Raw genomic sequence first — 22,259 nt, 5'->3', positions numbered from 1 at the left:
TTTCACAATGGATGGCATTTTACCATTCCTGGATGTCATGGTCAGAAGAAAAGCCAATGTTACACTGGGACATAGTGTCCATCGCAAACCAGCTCACATGGAGTTATATTTGCAGGCCACAAGTGTTCATCACCCCGCACAATGCAGTAATGTCTTACTCTCTTTGGTGCATACAGCACGTGTGGTCTCAGATGCCGACAGTCTACCTGGTGAGCTACAACACCTAAGAACAGTATTCCAACAGTATGGCTCTTACAATAGACGGATGCACCATGCATTATGTTTCAAGCAAATTTAAAGCTGGAATGTAAATGAAGATGTGTGGAAGCACCCATTGCAAAAATGTTCTCGCCCTATTTTGGTGGCCTGTCTTTAAGAAGAGAGAGAATCCTCAATAGGCATAACATCAAGTGTGTTTTTCAGCCACCAGAAAAATTGAAGAATTTATTGTGCTGGGTCAAAGACAACCTTGGCCTTAGGAAACTTGATGCATAGGAGATACCATGCCAGTGTGGAAAATCGTATATTGGGGATACATGCCAAACCATGCAACAACATTGCATTGAACACCACTGTCATACATGCCTGGAGCAACCTGATAAATCAGTGGTAGCTGAGTATTACCTGGACATGGGGCATCGCATGTTTCATGAAAAGACTGCAGTTTTATCCCCAGTGTCATCTTTCTCAGCCTGTGTTGTTAAGGATGCCATACATATCTGGACAATCGTATCAACAGGGATGCAGGTTTTCAATTAAACACCGCCTGGAACCAGCACTGTCTGCCATTAAATGAAAACAGGGAAGACAAAACTTGACACAACACACTGCTGTGATTTAATTAAGCTTTTAACCACAGGAGCATCTGGCAGTATAGTTATCGGTCACAGCCTATGCACGGAAGGATTGTCTGCGGCTCCCAGCAGGGGCCACTAGGAGCGCAACTGTCCTCCCACTACGAGCATCTTCCTGCATATGCCTATTGCTTGCTCCTGGCCTGGGAAACTTAGACGCCACCATGTGATTACCATCAGTCGTGTCTTGCAAAAGAGACAGCAGCAACTACCATCACATGAAAATGTCGAGCCATTGCATCAATGAAACATTGTGGGATTTACACAATACGGTCCAGCAGCAAACCCAAGAAGTGTGTTTGCAGCTGATGCACCCAGTTGCTGTGCACGCTAAGCATGCTGCCCAACACAGCATTCTTCATTTTTATGACTGCTTCACAACCAGTGCCATCTGAATCCTTCCTACCAACATGAGCTTTTTCGAATTGTACAGGTGGGAACTCACCCTGCAATATATCCTATGTTCCTATTACCCTCTTGGCCTCAACCTTCATTAATCATTGTCCTTCACCTACGTATCACCTTGCCTGTTCCAGGTCCACAGCCTTCTATTCCTCTAGCCCACCCCCAGTCTTTTTACTTCCATCTGTTTCTTCTCAGAAACCACTCCCAGCCCCCCCCCCCCCCCCCCCCCCCCCCCCCCAAGGGGGTTATGCCTTCACGTCCTCTGTTGGAACGGAAAATCATCTGCTGCATGTGGGGTGTTTACTGCAGAATTGATGGCAATTTCCCAGGCCCTTACCTTTATTCAACAGTCCCAACACAAGTGTGTTTTGTTTCAACAGTCCCAACACAAGCGTGTTTTGTTACGTACATACTCAATGAGTGGCCATCTGGCTATTGACAGGTGTTTTTCACGTCATCCCTTGATCTCGGCCATCCTTGACCATCATGCTGTTCTTCACCGTGCTTCTTGTTCCGTTGACTTCCTTTGGGTCCCTGGCCATGTGGGTATCCCAGATAATGAGCTTGCTGATCGTCGGCTGGGGGAGCAGTCACATACCCCCCCCCCCCCCCCATTTTCTGTAACCCCCCCCTGCAGCGGATTTATGGCTTCATATCAAATCCCACTTCGCACAATCATGGGCCAACTCTTGGGAGGCTACTTCCCTGTCCAATAAACTTCGTGCGATTCAGGTGACACCAGGCCCGTGGCGTTCTTCCTTTCGCCTCTCCCGAAAGGACTCGACCACACTGTGTCGTCTCTGCATCAGCCATACCAGGCTGACCCATGGTTTTCTTTTGCGTAATGCAACCACTTTGTGGTTGTGGAGCCTTCCAGTCAGTAGCTCACATTTTGGTGGAATGCTCCCTTCTTTTCGTTCTGCGTACTAAGTACAGACTTCCCCACACTTCACCTTTAATGTTGGCTGACGATTCCCGTATTGTCGAGCTGGTTCTCAGTTTCCTCTGGGAAAGTGGTTTTTATTCTCAGTTTTAAGGTTTTTAATCTCACTCTGGTGTTGGGGCAGGGCGGTTAGTGTTGGGGTATCTCCCACTGTAAGCTGTGTTTGGAGATTCCCGACTCCCCTCTCTAGCGAAGATCCTCTTTTTCTTCCCCTTTGACTCTGTTTCCATCACTTTTTAGAATTGGTTAGTATCCTTTTCCCATACACACTTCTACATTCTAGCGGTTGAACACTTTTAAGTTGCAGGTGGTCTTGCCTCTACTGCTTCAGAGGTGGGATATTTCCTGCCTCTGGCATAAGCCCTGGGGTAGCTCTCTTGCTGATTTACCTCATTTTGTTTTTACCATTGATGACACGACTGCACTTTTAAGTTTTTTAGCCTTTTACCTTTTATCGTTCTGACTTTTCCGAGCTGTCAAACTATCTGAATGGACCACATTTGAAACAAGGGACTGATGACCTTGCTGTTTGGTCCCTTCAACCCCAATCAATCAACCAACCAGCCACTCTCTGCCCCCTCCTGCCTCTGTCTAATCTCTGGACTACACCTAGCTGCCCTACCCTCTCTCCATCTCCTCCCTTTATGCACCCACAAACAGCGCTTACCATACCTCACCAGTACCATGCTACATCTACATCTACATCTACATGGTTACTCTGCAATTCACACTTAAGTGCCTGGCAGAGGGTTCATCGAACCATTTTCATACTACCTCTCTACCATTCCAATCTCGAATGGTGCGCGGGGAAAAAGGAACACCTAAATCTTTCCATTCGATCTCTGATTTCTCTTATTTTATGACGATCATTTCTCCCTATGTAGGTGGGTGTTGACAAAATATTTTCGCATTCAGAAGAGAAAGTTGGTGATTGAAATTTCGTAAATAGATACATCTGCATCTATATACATACTCTGCAATCCACCATACGGTGTGTGGCGGAGGGTACCACGCACCACAACAAAGAAAAACTGCCTTTGTTTCAGTGACTGCCACCCCACCTCGCGTATCATATCAGTTACACTCTCACCCCTATTGCACGATAACACGAAACGAGCTGCCCTTCTTTGCACTTTTTTGATGTCCTCTGTCAATTGTATCTGGTAAGGATCCCACACCACACAGCAGTGGACAGACAAGTGTAATGTATGCTGTCTCTTTAGTGCGTTTGTTGCATCTTCTAAGTGTTCTGTCAGCAAAATGCCATCTTAGTTTCACCTTCCCCACAATATTATGTTTGTGGTCTTTCCAATTTAAGTTGCTCGTAATTGTAATTCCTAGGTATTTGTCAAATTGACAGCCCTTAGATTTTTGCAATTTATCGCATACCCAAAATTTATCGGATTTCTTTTAGTACCCATGTGGATGACGTCGCACTTTTCTTTGTTTAGTGCCAATTGCCACTTTTCGCACCATATAGAAATTCTCTCTGGATAATTTTGTAATTGGAATTGATTGTCTGATGATTTTACTAGAAAGTAAATTACAGCGTCATCTGCACACAATCTAAGGGGGGTTGCTCAGATTATCACCTAGATCATTTATGTCAATCAGGAACAGCAGAGGGCCTGGACACTACCTTGCTGAATGCCAGATATCACTTCTGTTCTACTCGATGATTTACTGTCTGTCACTACGAACTGTGACCTCTCTGAGAGGAAATCACGAATCCCGACACAACTGAGACAATACTCCATATGCACGCAATTTGAATAATACTCACTTGTGAGGAACGGTATCAAAAGCCTTCTGGAATTCTAGGAATGTGGAATCGATCTGAGATCCCTTGTGGACAGCACTCATTACTTAATGGGAATAAAGAGCTAGCTGTGTTGCAGAAGAACGATATTTTCTGAATCCGTATTGGTTATGTATCAATAAGTCACATTCTTCAAGGTGATTCATAGTGTTTGAGTACAACATATGCTCCAAAATCCTACTGCAAATTGAGGTCAGTGATATGGGCCTGTAATTCAATGGGTTACTCCTATTTCCTTTCTTGAGTATTGGTGTGACCTGTGCTACTTTCCAGTTTTTAGGAATAGACTTTTCGTCAAGTGAGCAGTTGTATATGATTGCTAAGAAAGGCACTATTGTGTCTGCATACTCTGAAAGGAACCTGATTGGTATACCGTGAGGACTGGAAGACTTGCCTTTCTTAAGTGATTTGAGTTGTTTCGCAACACCTAATATATCTACTTTTATGTCACTCATGCTAACAGCTATTCTGGTTTTGAATTCTGGAATATTTACTTCGTCTTCTTTTGTGAAGGAGTTACGAAAATCTGTATTTAGTAACTCCGCTTTAGTGGCACCATCCTCGGTAACATTTCCATTGCTATCGCACAGTGACGGTATTGACTTGCCACTGGTGTACTTTACATACGACCAGAATCTATTTGGGTTTTCTACCTTATTTTGAGCCAATATTTCATTGTGGAAACTATTAAAAGCATCTCGCATGACATCCGCACAAAATTTCGAGCTTCCGTGAAACTTAGCCAGTCTTGGGGGATTTTGTGTTCTTCTGAATTTGGCATGCATTTTTTGTTGCTTCTGCAACAGTGTTCTGACATGTTTTGTGTACTATGGTGGATCAGTCCCGTCCCTTATTAACTTACGCGGTATGAATCTATCTAATGCTGTCGATACTGTATCTTTGGATTTGAGCCATATCTGGTCTACACTTATGTAATTAGCTTGGAAGGAATGGAGACACTCTTAGGAAGGCATCAAGCAGAATTTTTTCTGCTGTTTTAAATAGATACATTTTTGTTTGTTTTTAGTGGTTTCGGTTGATATGGTTTTGAGCCTCGCTACAATGACCTTGTATTCACTAATCCCGTACCCATCATGACGCTCTCTATTAGATCAGGATTAACACAAACATACACACAAAATTCAAGCTTTCGCAACAAACTGTTGCCTCATCAGGAAAGAAGGAAGGAGAGGGAAAGACGAAAGGATGTGGGTTTTAAGGGAGAGGGTAAGGAGTCATTCCAATCCCGGGAGCGGAAAGACTTACCTTAGGGGGAAAAAAGGACGGGTATACACTCGCACGCACACACATATCCATCCACACACATATACAGACACAAGCAGACATATTTAAATATGTATGAGGCAACAGTTTGTTGCGAAAGCTTGAATTTTGTGTGTATGTTTGTGTGTCTATCGACGTGCCAGCGCTTTTGTTTGGTAAGTCACATCATCTTTGTTTTTAGATATATTTTTCCCACGTGGAATGTTTCCCTACATGCAGGCCACTGTATGGAGAGAGGTGGAGGATACCTTGTACCACTATTAGCTATTTCCTTTCCTGTTGTACTCGCAAATAAAGCAAGGGGAAAATTACATCTTGCCTTCATGGTGCTTCTGCAAAAATTATGTTGGTGGCAGTCGATTTGTTGTACTGTCGTCCACAAATGAAGTTTCTCTAAATTTTCTCAGTATTGTTTGATGAAAAAGATGTCTTTCCACTAGAGAATCCCACTTGACTTCACAAAACATCTCCATAATACTCGCATGTTGATTGAACCTACCAGTAAAAAATCTAGTAGCATACACGTTGAGCATTTCCTTTCCATATTAACGACTATACATGCTCATTCTATTTCATATCATTTTGTGATGTTAAGCCTGGATATTTAATTGACATGACTGTGTGAAGCAGCACACCACTAGTACTGTATTTGAACAGTACAGAATTTGTTTTTCCTACCCATCTGCTTTAACTTACAGTTTTTCTACATCTAGAGCAAGCTGCTGTAATCTCTCAGGTTTTCATGGCGTGATTGATTAATAGTGAGCTTCCAAGTATTCAGCGGAGTTGTGTCCATTTCTGCTTAATATTTCTATGACCAACCCAGCCTTCATCTTCAGGTACTACAAGTTTTGCGATTAAGTGTACTTTCTGCCTGGATTCTAACCAGACTGTGAGCTGCTGTTGGTCTCGTGACACTGTTTGTAGTTGAGTTTTGAGTCCCAACCTCCACTGTGCCCTTCGATGCTCTTTTGTTTTTCAGAGTATACACACTGATACTCTGCTTTGTAACTTACATCATTCTGAATCTTCTTACTGCATGCATCTTTTAGCCTCCCTCTACGATTTTATGCTTCACATTTCCCTCCAATACTAAATTCGTGATCCCTTGATGTCTCAGAATTTGTCCTATCAATTGATCCCTTCTTCGAGTCAGGTTGTGGCACGAATTTCTTTTCCCATCAGTTCTGGTCAGTACCTCCTCACTGGTTACATGATCAACCCATCTAATATTCAGCATTCTACTGTAGCACCACATTCCAAAAGCTTCTTGTCTAAACTGTTTGTCATCCATGTTTCACTTCCATATTTGGCTACACTACAGACAAATACCTTCAAAAACGACTTCTAGCACTTAAACCTATATTTGATGTTAGCAATTTCTTGTCCTTGGAAACACTTTTCTTTCCAGTACTAGTCTACATTTTATATCCTCTCTGCTTCAGGCATCATCACTTATTTTGCTGCCCAAATAGCAAAACTCATCTACTGCTTTAAGTGTCTCATTTCCTTATCCAATTCTCTCAGCATCATCTGATTTAATTCAACTAAATTCCATTATCCTTGTATTGCTTATGATGATGTTCATCTTATATCCTGCTTTCAAGACATTGTCCATTCTGTTTACTTGCTCCTCCAAGTCCTTTGTCTATTTGTGAAAGAATTACAATGTTATGGGCAAACCTCAAAGTTTTTATTTCATCTCCCTGAACTCCTACTCCAAATGTTTCTTTGGTTTCCTTTACTGCTTGCTCAATGTTCAGAATATAAAACATCAGGGATAGTCTACAACCATGTCTCACTCCCTTCTCAACCACTGTTTCATTTTTATGCCCCCCCCCCCCCCTCAGCTCTTGTAACTGCCATCTGGTTTCTGTACAAGTTGTAAATAGCCTTTCACTTCCTGTATTTTACCCCCTGCTATCTTCAGAATTTCAAAGAGTATTCCATTCAACATAGTCAAAAGCTTTCTGTAAGTCTACAAATGCTAGAAACATAGGGTTGCCTTTCCATAACCTATTTTCAAAAATAAGTCGTAGGGTCAATATTGCTTTGTGTGTTCTTAAATTTCACTGAAATCCAAACTGGTCTTCCCTGAGGTCAGCTTCTACCAGTTTTTCCATTCTTCTGTAAAGAATTTGTGTTTGTATTTTGCAACCCTGACTTATTAATTTGATAGTTTCGTAATTTTCACATTACATTCTTCTTGAAGTTTCAGGGTATTTCGCTTGTCTCATGTGTCTTGCGCACCAGATGGAATAATTTTGTCGTGGCTGGCGCTGCCAAGGGTATCAGTAGTTCTGATTGAATGTCTACTCCCAAAGCCTTGTTTCCAGTTAGATCTTTCAGCACTGTGTCAAATTATTATTGCAGTAGTTTACTATGTATTTTAATAATTTGAGTGCCAGGCTCAAGCATTATTTAAATTAAAACGTCCACCCATGTTTATTAGGTTTTATGATACACTCACTGTAAAAAAATCTTGCTGACCATCACATCCAGTAGCTTTCACATCAAGCTCAAGTGAGTCACTTGGCTAGAAGCACGAGTCATTCCATCCTCATGATCATGAAAATGCTGCTGTTTCATCTGTTGATATTATTTGAGAATGTTTTGTTAGTGAATTTACTGTAGTGTAGATTGAAATTATTGACCAAGAAACTGTAATCTGTCAACTGAAAGGCTCAGTTGTGAATTATTGCTGCCTGCTGTATATGCAAATCAGTGTAATCTGTTAGACAATGTAAGGAGCAGCATCAAACTCACATATTGAGATTTTAATCAAACTTGAAATGATTTGCAGATTTTCATATTCTTCAAAACAAAACTGTTTATGAAAGTGGAATCCACTAATATCTTGGTAATATCTTTCTTGTGGTAGTTTCTCCGAGATAGACTCATAAAAATGATTATTTCTTTAAAGCTGGTTTGTCAATATGGATTTTTACTGTAATTGGAATAGTTAACAAATGAAAGGTGCAAATTTATGACAAAGTGGCAAAATCTAAAAATATCACAACAATGAAATTGATGTTTTATTGGTCAATTTGTTTATATTTATCTGTTGCATACTTGGCAATGATGTGTTCTGTATGAGGTGGTTCAAGAGCAGTTGTGAAAATTCTTCCTGTTGACGATAGTTGATGGTATTTTGAGGAAGTCTTTTGTGGTGGTTGTTGGATTTAATGTGTGTCTGCAGCACATCTGTGACATGTTTAAGTGAGGGAAGATTCGGAGTCGTCTCTGCCTACTCTATGTGGTGGGTGTCTTCATATGTGACAAAAATTTCCCACAAGAGCTGCTTGATGCGGACAGGCATTGTTGCCCACGTGTCGAGTGGTGTTGATTAGGTGAGAAAATATGAGGATCGTTAAAGAGAGTTGGAGAAGGGCGGCTGACAGCTCCGAGGAACACATCAGGTGTATGAGTTACGAATGTGGGAAGGAGAGGCAGCAGTTGCGCAGAGTAAGACTGTGATACCTGGGCAGTGGAGATGGTGAGTTTGTGCATTGCATAGGAGAGTGGATTGGAGGGTGTGACAGAATAGGAAATAAAGGATGTATTACAAGAAAAAAAAGAAATAGCAACAAATTCAGAAGAAACAGCCAAATATTTGTGACAACGAAGGCATAAGTCTCACAACTGTCTTGTAGGGATTATTATTATTATTTTCGATTATTCCCATTTAAAGAGAGCATTTGAACTTGAATTCCTTTATGGTGATTGTTTATGTTTTTTCTGAGCCCAAATTTTCTTCATGTGTTCACTGCGTTGTTTCTTTCGCTCTGTTGTCCATTTGCATCCTTGTCTGTTCTGTGTTGTGGTGTCAAATTTATGTTTTTTGATGATGTTCCTGAATTCAGTTACATTTTCTGCATAGTTTACTGTTATGTGTGCTTGTCTGAGGTCCTCTTCAACTTCTTTTATCCATTTTGTTTTTCCCCTGCCTGACTTGATGACTTTCAGAATTCACTTTGAATTTCTGTTTTCATTCATCCTGTGAATATGTCTGTAGAACTGCATTCTTCTTTTCCTTATTGTATCCGTAATCTTGTCTTTGTATTTATATAATTGTGATGTTGGTCTCTTCTTCCAGATTCCTTGCTCTTGTATCGGGCCAAAAATTTTCTTGACAGTTTTCCTTTCTTGCTTCTGTATTTCTTTGATTTTGGTTTGCCCACCTATTTGTGTTGTTTCAGATGCATACAATGCCTCCGGAAGTACGACAGTGTTGTAGTGCCTCAATTTATTGTTATTATTATTATTATTATTATTATTATTATTATTATTATTGGAAACAGTGGTACCACAATGACAGGCTAAGTAAACAAAAAAGGCAATAGAATGACATTTTCACTCTGCAGCGGAGTGTGTGCTGATATGAAACTTCCTGGCAGATTGAAACTGTGTGCCAGACCGAGCCTCGAACTTGGGATCTTTGCCTTTCGCGGGTAAATGCTCTACCAACTGAGCTAACCAAGCACGACTCACGCCCTGTCCTTACAGCTTTACTTCTGCCAGTACCTCGTCTCCTATCTTTCAAACTTTACAGAAGCTGTCCTTTCGGGAGTGCTAGTTCTGCAAGGTTCGCAGGAGAGCTTCTGTGAAGTTTGGAAGGTAGGAGACGAGGTACTGGCAGAAGTAAAGCTATGAGGGCGGGGTGTGAGTCGTGCTTGGGTAGCTCAGTTGGCAGAGCACTTGCCCGCGAAAGGCAAAGGTCCCGAGTTCGAGTCTCGGCCCGGCACACAGTTTTAATCTGCCAGGAAGTTTCAAAAAGGGCAATGAAGATAGAAATTAATTTAAATGATTTCTTTTTAAAAATTTTATTTCTCCGTGTATTATCAAACTGTAGAAAGTCAATGAATGGTGTAAGTTTAGAGTAGATGTAGTGTCAATTTTTCGAGCAGATACCTTATGTCAAGAAAAGTTTGTAATTTTGGTTACTTAAGATACGTTAAAAATAATTTTTTCTGAAGAAGCATCTTAAAAAAAAGAGGTTGTCTTATATTCAAGGTCATCATATTAGCAGATAAATATGGTAAATACTGACTGAAAACCAATGCCATGCCTGTGTAATTATGTATCAGTTGCACATTTTGCTTCTCACCATTAATGTTGTTTCATTAAGTGTAAATGATGGGAAATTTAAAATTATAACAACATAAAAGTAGGCTCTGAACATCTAGAACTTGAATGCAGTGCTTCATTTTTCTTGGTACAGTGGGTGGAGATAATATGTTTGGAATGGTGATAGTAATGTGCCTGTTTCAGAGAGTTGTAATATTGCAAAATACACATCAAAAGGCAGTTACCAATCTCAAGTCTGGTTCAGGTTCATTGATGTTGTCTTCATGATCTGGACTCAGGGCCAAATCATCCTAATCCTCATTATTTCACAGCCTCAACACCTTCTCACCCATCAGTTTCACCTGATCCCCCTCAACCCAGTGTGCCACCTTCCTGGATGTTAACTTCCACCTTTCTGATGACTCCATGTACACCTCTATCCACATTAAACCCACTAACCACCAACAATAGTTGCATTGACGGCTGCAACTCCTTCCACACAAAAAATACCACCATACAACCTGACCTCCCTTGGATGATGTATTTGCAGTGGCAAGAACCCCTTGCCCAATATGCTGAAGGTCTCATGAAGTCCTTCACAGACCATCTAAGTTCACTCCTCAGGCATATTTCCCATGCCATATTCTCGCACACCCCTAATCTTCCCACCACCCGCAAGAATCTGTTACGAACTAGGAGCTTGTCACTCAGATATCACCCTGGACCAGAAAGAAAACTAATCCAGAAATGTATGACTCTCTCTCCGACACAACTTACAGGTTTATTGTTTGATGTGACTGAGAATTACTTAATTTCTTACGTAAACCAGTCTCTGCTGATATCTTGCAGTATGTCCTATTTTACACATGTATCCCTGTTACTGACTGAGTGTGAAATTAACATTTTTTATTTCTTTTTATTTTACACATTTAGTTTTGTAGAACCAAAGTGAAGAGCAAATCTCCAAGGTAATGGAACATTTCAGTGCATGAAATCACAACATAAAAGTAATAACAGATAAAATAAAATGTTCATAAACCCAAGAAAGACAAGCCATAAGTTTATGTAAACACAATCAACAATATAACACAGGAATCAGCCTAATTTTTCAAGGAACTCCTTGACAGAATAGGAGCGACCCAAGAGGAAACTCTTCAGTTTTGATTTAAAAGCACATGGATTACTGCTAAGATCTTCGAATTCTTGTGGTAGCTTATTGAAAGTGGTTGCGTAGTATACTGCACACCTTTCTGCACAAGAGTCAAGGAAGTGCAATCCAAATGCAGTTTGGATACCTGCCTAGTATTAACATAATGAAACCTGCTAATTCTTGGGAATAAGTTGTTAGAGAGAGAGAGAGAGAGAGAGAGGGGGGGGGCAATTTCAGAATACCCAGACTAATGTACAGGGCTGGATAAGAGTTTCGCTAGCTTACACCACTTACTGCTCAAATCGCCCGTTTCTGAGCCAAAAATATTCTTTGAGAATGGGAATACCATACGTCATCATAAGCAAATGAAAATAAGCAGAGTAGACTACTTTTCGTGTCGAACTATCACTTACTTCAGGTACCGTTTGAGTAGTAAAAATGGCAGCATTTAGTCTTTAAACAAGATCCTAAATGTTGGCTTTCCACATATTTTACTCTCTTATCTGAACACCTAGAAATTTGAACTCTTCAGTTTCACTAACCATATGCCCATTCTGTGAAATTAAAATGTCAGGTTTTGTTGAACTGTGTGTTATAAACTGTAGAAACTGAGTCTTACTATGATTTAGCATTAGCTTTACTGTCTACAAACTATGAACTTAGGTCATGAACTACACTTTTTGAAACAGTGCCAACATTTCAGATAACATCCTTTACTACAAAGCTAGTGTCATCAGCAAACAGAAGTATATTAGAATTGCCTGTAATACTAGAGGGCATATCGTTTATATAAATAAGGAATAGGAGTGGCCTCAGCTCTGAGCTCTGGGGCACTCCCCATTTGACCGTGCCCCACCCAGACCCCACACCATAGCCATTCTCAACACTGTGGATAATGACTTTTTGCTGTTTGTTGTTGAAGTAAAGGGTGAACCAATTGTGAGCTACTCCCCGTATTCCATAATGGTCAAACTTCTGGAGCAATATTTGGCGATAAACACAATCAAACGCCTTATTAAATCAAAAAACATACCTAGCATTTGAAACCTTTTGTTTAATCCATCCAGTACCTCAGAGAGAAAAGAGAATATAGCACTTTCAGTTGTTAAACCACTTCTAAAACTGTGAATTTGATAGAAAATGATGTGAAATAAATGATAAATTATCCATACATACACAGCCTTTTCAATAATTTTAGGAAACACCAGTGGCATAGAAATAGGTCTAAAATTGTCGAAATTATCCATTCTTCCCTTTTTATAGTGTGGCTTTACTACTGAGTGCTTTAATCATGCAGGAAGGGACCATTCTTAAAGGGAAAATTACAAATATACAAGTTGTATTGCCTTTTATACCTAGGTGCCAAACGGTAATTTTCTATGGTTCTGCTCCTTCTTAAAATACCTTCAAAATCAGTTGACAGTTCATTACCATTTTTATGCCAAAATCTCTTTCAAGCATAGAATTTCATCAAAAAGAAAAAGAAAAGAAAAAAAAGATAATTTAATTCAGCCTGTAGGCTATATTCATTCAAAAGAGAATTGTCAATGGGCTAAAAATACTGATTTTGGGCTTCTCTGTCAGCTTCCTGTCACACTCGTGAAGTATTTTGCAATGACATCCACATGTGAAAGTTCCCTATATTCTCAGTTACAGTGCTAGCACAATGTAGTCATCCATGAGTGTTGGATGAGCAGATGTGTATGCACGTATGCATGTGTTAATTTTGAAGGATTTGCCTGAAAGCTTCTCAGTTATTTATATTTGGAGTGCTGACGCAACAGTAAAATGTTAAAATACGAGACTAACATTTTACAACTGGTAAAAAATATGTGGTTAATGTGAGATTTTGGTACAAGGTCACAGTGAACAGCAGTAAAGTAAGTCTGCTACAGATTAATGTTATGCTTATTCTGACACTCTTAACGAAGAAATGGTTCATTATTTATGTAATTTTTAACAGTCATGCTGCTGCCGTTTTAATGTCAAGTTTTTTTAACTTTGTAGATTTTGTTTTGGTCTAGTGTGTGGCAGGCACTAATTAATGATAACTTATTTCTCTTTGATTGCAGGTAGGAACATCATTGCCCAACCTCTGCTGGATACTTTGCACAATTTTCTTCACATGCTTAATATGAGGTTACATATACAATCAGAACATCCAAGACATGATGATGTAACAGTTAAGTTCTATCTGCTTACAACTTTGTGTGTATACACTGTTAAGTTTCGTCAAAGCAGCTGCGTAATAGTTTGTAAGTGACAGAAATGACATTGCTGATTCATTTGTTGGAAAAAGAATCAGTATTGTCAGTGCATTTATTTACATGTAACATTCTAGTGAGTTACTTGAAGTTAGTTAAATGGGTTGTACTGAAATGTTCACCCAAAAGATGAGATGTATTGACAGAGTGTATTTTCATAAACTTTATTTTTTGCCTTGAAGGTGAATTTATGACATGATTGTATAACTGTGAAGTATTTTCTGCATTTATTTTACTGTGAGAAATACGCTTTTATCATACATAGGTGTCAAAAATGTATACTTGGGTGTTTTATGAAGAAACCAGCTGTGATAGCTGCATATGATGTCTGAGAGCTGTTTTGCTCTGAATCTCATGTATAATGTAGCTTTTTCCAGAAATATTTTCATGTATCTCAAAAATGTAGTCAGTTTTGGAATGACTTTCACATATATGTTGTTACTGTACATTAACAGAAACTCTGTTTTGCAAAATTTGTCAGACATATCAATTTGCTCTGTGTGTGTGTGTGTGTGTGTGTGTGTGTGTGTGTGTGTGTGTGTGTGTGTTTTTTGTTTGTATTTTGGCACCATTTTGTATAAACTTAAGAGGTCAGATACGAGAAAGAAACAAAGATCTTATTGCTGTTGGACTGTGTATTTAGTTTTATTCTGCACTTCTTAAATGCACATTACATGTTTATTTTTTGGTAAATGTGTAGATTGATATTGGTTATTTTTTAAAAGATTTAGGTTTGTAATATTTGTTACGGTATGAAATTTTAATGATGGAGGTTTTATGTGCTCAGAGTATGTTGTAGGCAAAGCTCTGTAAGAACAGTGGAATCTTTGACGGATATAGGCACTTATTATCCAGATCTGGTAACAAATACAATATTAAAATCTGATGTGTTATGAGTAGCTATGGTTGTTCATTTTTTCAAGAGGAATGGTATTAGTAAAGGTTATGGAAACTAGACATTTGTGAAATAAGTGAATGCATGGTGCTTACAAACACAGATGATGACAGTTGGTTGAGTCCACTTGCCCATGATAATTGCATTTTTTTTGTTATGAGAATTTTTTATTTACATGACTGCGTCTCAGGCTATAACAATTTTTATACTAATATTTTTAACTTAAGATCTTTCTCCCATATAACTTATTTTCTTACTCTAGGCTTAATGACTTGCCTTTGTTACCTGTTATTTTCTATAAACAAATTGGGCATATTTTTAAAATGAGTAGTATTTGCTAAATTTTTTACTCAAATATTTTTTAAATTAACCTTGAATTTAAAATTGGCTACTGCCAGTACTTCCATGAAAAATGTTTATAACAACATTGTGTGTAATTTGCTTTTGAGCTGTGATGCAACTGTTCAGAAATTTCATATTTCCCCAGATCCTCTTAAATTAGGAAAGCGCAATGCTGAGGTTAGGCCTTTTTTGAAATTACGGTCCAGGTTTTTATTTCAGATTTTTTTATTTGCAAATACAAAACTCTTCCAGTAAAAGGTTTCATAATCATTGGGCCTTAGCTTTTTATAGCATTGTAAAGTACTCTTTTGTATAATGTGTACATACAGAACAATCGTGAATCTGTCTTTATGGCATATCACACTTCATGTTATGCGTCATAAATTACAGAGGTGTATGGTGCGTTTTGATCTTATGTAAACTGCATACAAATCCTCGTAGTCTTTTGTATTTGGCTGATAAAGAATTGTAAGGAGCAAAAGTTGTACCGATATAAAACTACAGAATTTCTGTAATAAAGTATTATTTATGTAGACTTTTACTGGTTACCTGCATCCTCTCTTCCCCATTAGTATTAGAATTTTTGTGTTTACAACTGCTGTTTGAATTTCAAAATCTTGAAATCTTTTATTTCCCACAGTGGTGCAGCACCAAGATATGGCAAGATTAATTTTTATATTGCTGTTTTATGGGCTAGTTTTATTTTATTAGCATGGAAAGAAAAGTAGTGCAACAGGTATCCATTACTGATGATGTTTTATTAAAAGTAATGTTCCCAGAGTGAATTTTCACTCTGCACTAGAGTTTAGACAGATATGAAACTTTCCGGCAGACTAAAACTGTATGGACAAGAACTCAAACCTAAGATCTTTGCCTTTCTTGGGCAAGTGCTGTACCAACTGAGCTAAGCAATCACAAATCATGACCCATCCCCACTGCCCTACTTCTGCCAGTACCTGATTTCCTTCCTTCCAAACTTCGTAGAAGTCTTAGTATATTGTGGGACTAGCAGTTCTGGAAGAAAGAATATTGTGGAGACATGGTTGAGCCAAGTGCTCTACTGACTGAGCTAGCCAAGCATTACACAGGACATGCCCTAACCACTGCAGAGTTAAAATTTATTGTGGGAACAATCCTCAGGCTTTGGCTAAGCCATGTTTCTGCAATATCCTTTGTACCAGGAGCACTAGTCATATAAGGTATGCAGGAGAACATCTGTGAAGTTTGAAGGAAGAAGATAGGGCTGTGAGAGAAGGTCGTGAGTTGTGCTTGGATAGCTCAGTCTGTACAGTATCATGAAAGGCAAAGGTCCCATGTTCGAATCCCACCCCAGCAAACAGTTTTAATCTGGCAGGAAATTCCGGAAATTACTTTATCTGTAGAAGTAGCAGGAGTTTGCAGATTGGTATGTGTAGGATATCTCTGAATGAATGTTCCCTCAGTCAGCTGGCATTTCTCTGTGCCCAGCAATCGTATTCCAGTACATTTTAAACTAAGATTTGTCATTTAGTGGTCTACTTCTCTAGGAGAGTGCTCAGTATCTGTCATGCATTGAATTCAGTTTAAATCTATTTACTGCCCACGATTTTTCCTTAGTTGTGACAACTGAGGAACAGTACCTTTCAAGAGTTAACATTAATGGCAATTACTGAGCAGGGTGGTAACTACGTATCTTCATAACTGCCGACTTGTGATGTCTTGCACAGAAAGTGCACCAGTGACCAGCTTACCTGGCATAGTTTCCTGAGCTTGATTGGTTAGGTATTTTTTGAAATTTTATTATTAAGTTAGTCTACTATCGCCTTAAACACCGAAGCCAATTGCACCACATCATGTAGCTGTAAAGAGTCTATAGAAGAGGAAGGGACCCTCCAGCAAAGATTTTCTATATCAATAAGCAATAAATATGAAATTTTTATAAGAACCACTAGATTGTGGATGGTTAATTTGTGATAAATGTTTGAGGCGGTCAGTTATTTAAATGTGCAAATGGAATTTTTGAGATAGCTGAGGAGTAGTGATGGGAGTAAGCCACGTATACTGCTTCTCTCTCAACTGTGGTATCTCAGAATTACTTAATATTCTCAGTGGTTTTCATTGTGAGTAAAATGTAGTGTGTTAGCCATTCTTGAAAAACTGAAGCAAATCGTGAAACTTAATGTGTTTTCTCGTACTGTGGGATTACAGTTAGGGAGGGTGGTGGTCCAAATGCAGAATATGTTCCCAGGAAATTTTTTCTGTTCTCTTTAGGTACTGTGGAAACACTAAAAAGAGCTTGAGACTCGTGGAATAATGCAGTAAAAACTTAAAAGATCCTATACAACATAGATTTTAGTGGCATCACATGTACTGGCTTTGGTAAGATTATTAACTATTCCAGTGCTAAATGGTGACAGCACATAGTGGTGTGGAAGAGTAACTGCCTTCTGCTGCAAATATAAGCAGTTGTATAACAAAAGTTCTTGAAATTAACTAACTATCCTAAATGTCAAACTCAATGTTGTACATACTTATCTTGTATGATAAATGTTTGAGTCCCATCATCACGTGTCCAGTATATAAAAATGAAGATTTGTTTGCTTGTCTTACATGTGTTCATATAGCATTCATCCAATTCTGACGAAACTTTGGTAAGCTGTTTTTTGTTGTTGTTGTGCACACCTGCAGAGGGTTTTGTGGGGGTAAGAACCACCTACCACCCATAAGGATAGGGTGAAGACGGGGTGACTTAGATGTTTAACTCAGGGAGGTACAGAGCAGCAGTTTGTGGAGGATGGAAAGAGCAAAAATATTGTACATGTACATCCCAAAGCACTTGAATAAACTTTTTCAAATTTATTTAAATGCACAAAAAAAGCATTGTTTTCCACTGTTTTGTACATGTAAATATGTCCGTTCGTACATGTGTACCAGCTTTGTATAAAAATGTGGGGCTAATATACCCTAATTGATCCTACGGATGGGGTTGGAAGACTGAAGATGTGACATGCACAAATAATATATATTTGGTAGTGATGTATGCTAACCCGTTGACTGCTGAGGACATGTTAACTCGTCGTGCATCGCCATTCCCTTGGCGCCCCTGACTTGTATAAGTGCGGCCCTCAGGTCTTCCCTACAGCACTAAGGACGTGTTGACACGTGCAGTGCCACCGGCCTTTGCACCACTAGGGATGAGTTTAGGTGCGATGAATCACAGCTACCCGAGCGCTACAGACATGTAAACACGCAGAGCTGACTTCTGCCCTGCTCTTCCAGTAGCTGTTCACTGGTCTGACTGCATAGTTCGAGAGTGCATATATGTTTATTGCTGTATTCCTTCTTTGCAGAATTCGACTTTATTCCTGTGTTTTCGTCAGTTATCTTGTTTTCTACGTGATAAATGTCACCTCACAGTGGTTTCACAGATCAAGAAATCCTGGATATGTTCACAAAAAGCGACAGTGAGTGAGAATTATCTGACGTTGCTAGCAGTGAGGAGTCTTCAACAGAATCTTGAAGCTGTACTCCTCAGCCCTTTACATCAGATGGGAGAGCAAGTATTACAGACAACTGTTCCTATGAATCCAAGGAATCAGAAAGGAACAGTGAACTGGTTTGGAAAAGAGTCCACTTAAGTGACGCATTTGACTGGAAAGAAACAGATTTCTAGCTGTTAAACCAGTACTTTGATGACTCCAGTTCAGGACACAAATGTCAGTTAGATACTGACCCAAGCATTCTTTCATTTTTTGTGATATTTATGTGTCAAGAACTGTTGCAATTTAGTGCAGATGAAACAAATCATTTTTACGTTTACACCAGAGGAAATATTACAGAATCTGTGAATTCTCGACTGTCAGTGGAAGCACACTGGATCTGAGGGAATGTATTGTTTTGTTGCTATTTGCCTTCTAATGGCACAAATTAAGAAGTTAAAATTAAGTGATGATGGGTCCAGAGCTACACTTTTGAACACACCAGTTTTCAGCGAAATTATGTCCCATGTGTTCATGTCGCATGTTACTGACCTCAGTAGAATCAGTGCGTAAGACTGTGAAATGCTACAAGAATTTTTTGTTTCCCATTCTGCATTTCTGCTTTCTAAATGCTCATGCTCTCCACTGGTCGGTAACAGGGCGAAAAATGGCACTCACAGAGTTTCACCTTTCTCTCATAAGGAAAAATGTAGAAAAATATGCTACAGAACGGAAAAAAGCTGGTAGGGGAAAGCCGCACAATGACGAGAATCCTCTGCGCTTCACTAAGAGACATTTTCCGGCTGTTATCGTGAGAGAATGTTCGCAGAAAAGTACGCTAATGAGCAGATGCGTTGTTTGCACGAGACTAGATACCAATGCAAAACTTGCAGCGTTCCATTATGTTTTGTACCCTTTTTTGAGACTTGTACAAAGAAGCATTACTAATCGTTGGGAAATAAATCTGAGAAAATTTATTGACACTTCTGAATGAATTACTACAGTTTACTGGCAAATGAACAGACTTGGTGATTCAGATGGCACAACGTCTGTACTGTGGCAAATGTAATTACGCCGAGTACATTGCACCAGTAAAACAAAACCCAAATATTAATCTATGTACGATACATTTAAATTATTAACATGTAACATGGACAGTTATATTTTTTTATCCTTAGTAGACAAATATAGATCACATTTGGTCTACTTGTACAAAACCGGTTTTCTATAACTGATTTAAACACCTTTGATCAACGAGAAACAACGTGTCAAAGTTAAAACTCTGTTCACAGTCCAATTTTTGTTGCTACTTTGCCTCTGTTGTTAGCCAATATTGGAAATTAAAGTCATTGTTGTGGGGAGGATCTGGGGGCTTAAAATTTGTTGTTCAATGAGACTGGCTTTGAAGCATTAATAGAAAACAGTATATGTAAAAGAAGTATTGAATATACTCTAAGGGTATACGGGTTCCATGCAGATGTATGGTATGTAACACGCGCTTGCCAGCCAGCCTATCTGGAATGCTGACAATTTGCTTGGTCAGTAGACGCGGCATCTGGCCAGAATGCGAAGGTAGGGAGGACGCCACTGGCCGCCGTCTGCAGCACGCTGTATTAACTAGTACGGCCTCAGGCATGAATATGTCTCGTCTTTTAGCTCACCATGGAGCCCTTCGATACGACTGTATTAGCTGCTGTTAGGATGTGAGACACAGTGATGATGGGTGCGCGTAGCATGCGTGTTTTATAGTCAGCTTTGTTAATAAAACTGTTTAAACTTACTTCTCGTGTTCACGTATTGCAGTACCTCAAGGACCCACCACTTACAAATCCTGACAAATATTTTGTGTAATTATCATCTGGGGAGACAACACAAAGAAACCCCTTATAGAAGTGGTGTCAGCATGGGGATAGTTATGGAAAATCTACAGTCCTGAAGAGGTACAGCACAACGTGAACTTCGAACAGCAGCAGCATGAACGTCTTCCGACTATGCGGGGACATCCAACGCTGGAATTCAGGTTGGTCTACTCCAGTTTGGCTAGAATATGAAAGGCAGTGATGGATTTTTATTTTACATTTGAATGCCTCATTGGAGTTAAATTAGATGAAATGTCGCAATCCAGTCTGAGTAATGTTGTCAATCTACAAACTGTTATTAATGAACTGCAAGAAGAAATTTGGCAGTTAAAAGCAGAAAGAATCGAGTGTAACATTCCGAGAGACTTGGCAAATGGTAGTTCATGCAGTACAGGTAGAACTACAATAAAAAAATTTTCATAATTGCCATCAGTACCAGTGTTTAGTGGGAAACCCGAAGATGGTGTGAAGGTGTTTTTTCATAAACTTGAAGGTGCTGTCCTGTTAGGATCGTGGACAGATTCCGATAAGCTAGTGGTTGCCAAATTAAGAATTCAGGGAGCAGCACAAGATTTCATTAGTGCGGAGCCTACTTGCGTGAAAACAGAAGATTACAATGAGTTTAGAACGACTGTTGTTCAGAGATTTAAACGTAAAAACAGGATCAGATTTTACAGAGAGCAGCTTTACCGTTTGCGAATGCGACGAGACCAATCTGTCAAGCAGTTTGCCGACAGAATTCGAAACATCAAAGCTCAAACATACTAGTTAGTAGAAGATGAAAATGAAAACTGCATTCAGTTGTTCCAATCTGACCAGAGAGCCTTGGACACGTTCATTCATGGGTTGCACGTAGAGGAAGTAAGCAAAGCTGTTCAATTGGCACGATGTAAAACGTTTCGGTAAGCAGTAGAATCAGCTGTCGGTTTTGTTGAAGCACTAAGACGGCCGAATGAGATGCAGAAACAAGAACACAGAGTTTTCAACACAACAGTACAATGCTACTGATGCAATAAGCTGGGTCACAAGTGTAAGGATTGTAAAGAGCATTGAGTCTGCTATCGTTGCAGGATGCAGGATCATGTTGCGAGAGATTGTCGCAACAAGAAGAAAGGTAATGCAAGCTACAGACAGTCTGCCAGATCTTTAAATGAGTACAGGGACATACGGGCCACCACTCCATCCACCCCTTGCCAGAGTCCGTGGTTCCTGTTAGTTCCATCGAAAATCAGACCAAAAATGACTTCATGATAGGTGCTGTATATTGTGGGAGAAACATCAAACTACTTATTGACACAGGAGCACAGACATTAATGTGGTGTGGCATAGATAAATGGGATAAATTGAAACTGCCCCTATCAAAAGTGCGAGGATTAAACGGAGGAAAGCTATGTAACTATGGAGAAGTTGATGTAGAATTACTTCTTGGCCAAGGCCAAGATGAAGGTGAAAATAAAGATAAAGATAAATACACAGCAAGGGTGCAAGTAGTTTCAAATAACGAAATGCGTTATGACGGTGTACTTGGATTTGATTTCTTGTCCGCTAACGAGGCAGAGATATTTGTCGCAGAAAGAAAGATCAGACTAGGCCGTGGCAACTACAGCTTAGGGAATCATTCTTCAGATCGTACTCAAAGGAGCAGCAATACTGACGCCATGGGAATGGACCGCCCAAACGATGCATCAGTTCAAACTGTCCGAATTGATGTTCAAATTGATCAGCCTCAGCAAATTCACAAGGGAGCAGGAAAGGCAATCTATGTTGAAGTTAAGTCACCCCAATGCAAGGAAGGAACTTTTGTGCTTAATTGAGCGATCCAAGAAAACTGAGTTACTGCATACAATGCATTATTATGTTGCTAGAATTGTAGGTGTCGCTACAGTGGTGAGACAGAATGTTGCAAAAGTCCCGATTAC

The 22,259-nt window shown here is 39.5% G+C and overlaps 1 protein-coding gene across 1 annotated transcript in view; it reads left to right on the top strand.

The window, feature by feature from the left end:
• The window catches only part of LOC126470120 (guanine nucleotide-binding protein G(i) subunit alpha), a 39,518-nt gene extending 23,960 nt beyond the window's left edge, over window positions 1–15,558 (top strand). Inside the window, exon 7 of the mRNA XM_050097724.1 lies at window positions 13,595–15,558. The gene's annotated coding sequence lies outside the window, so the exon portion shown is untranslated. The remainder of the gene's footprint in view (window positions 1–13,594) is intronic.
• The last annotated feature ends 6,701 nt before the right edge of the window (window positions 15,559–22,259 follow it).

This window comes from Schistocerca serialis, chromosome 3 (assembly GCF_023864345.2).
Source record: "Schistocerca serialis cubense isolate TAMUIC-IGC-003099 chromosome 3, iqSchSeri2.2, whole genome shotgun sequence".
Classification (NCBI taxonomy): Eukaryota; Metazoa; Arthropoda; class Insecta; order Orthoptera; family Acrididae; genus Schistocerca; species Schistocerca serialis.
This window is presented reverse-complemented; position numbering and strand designations above follow the sequence as displayed.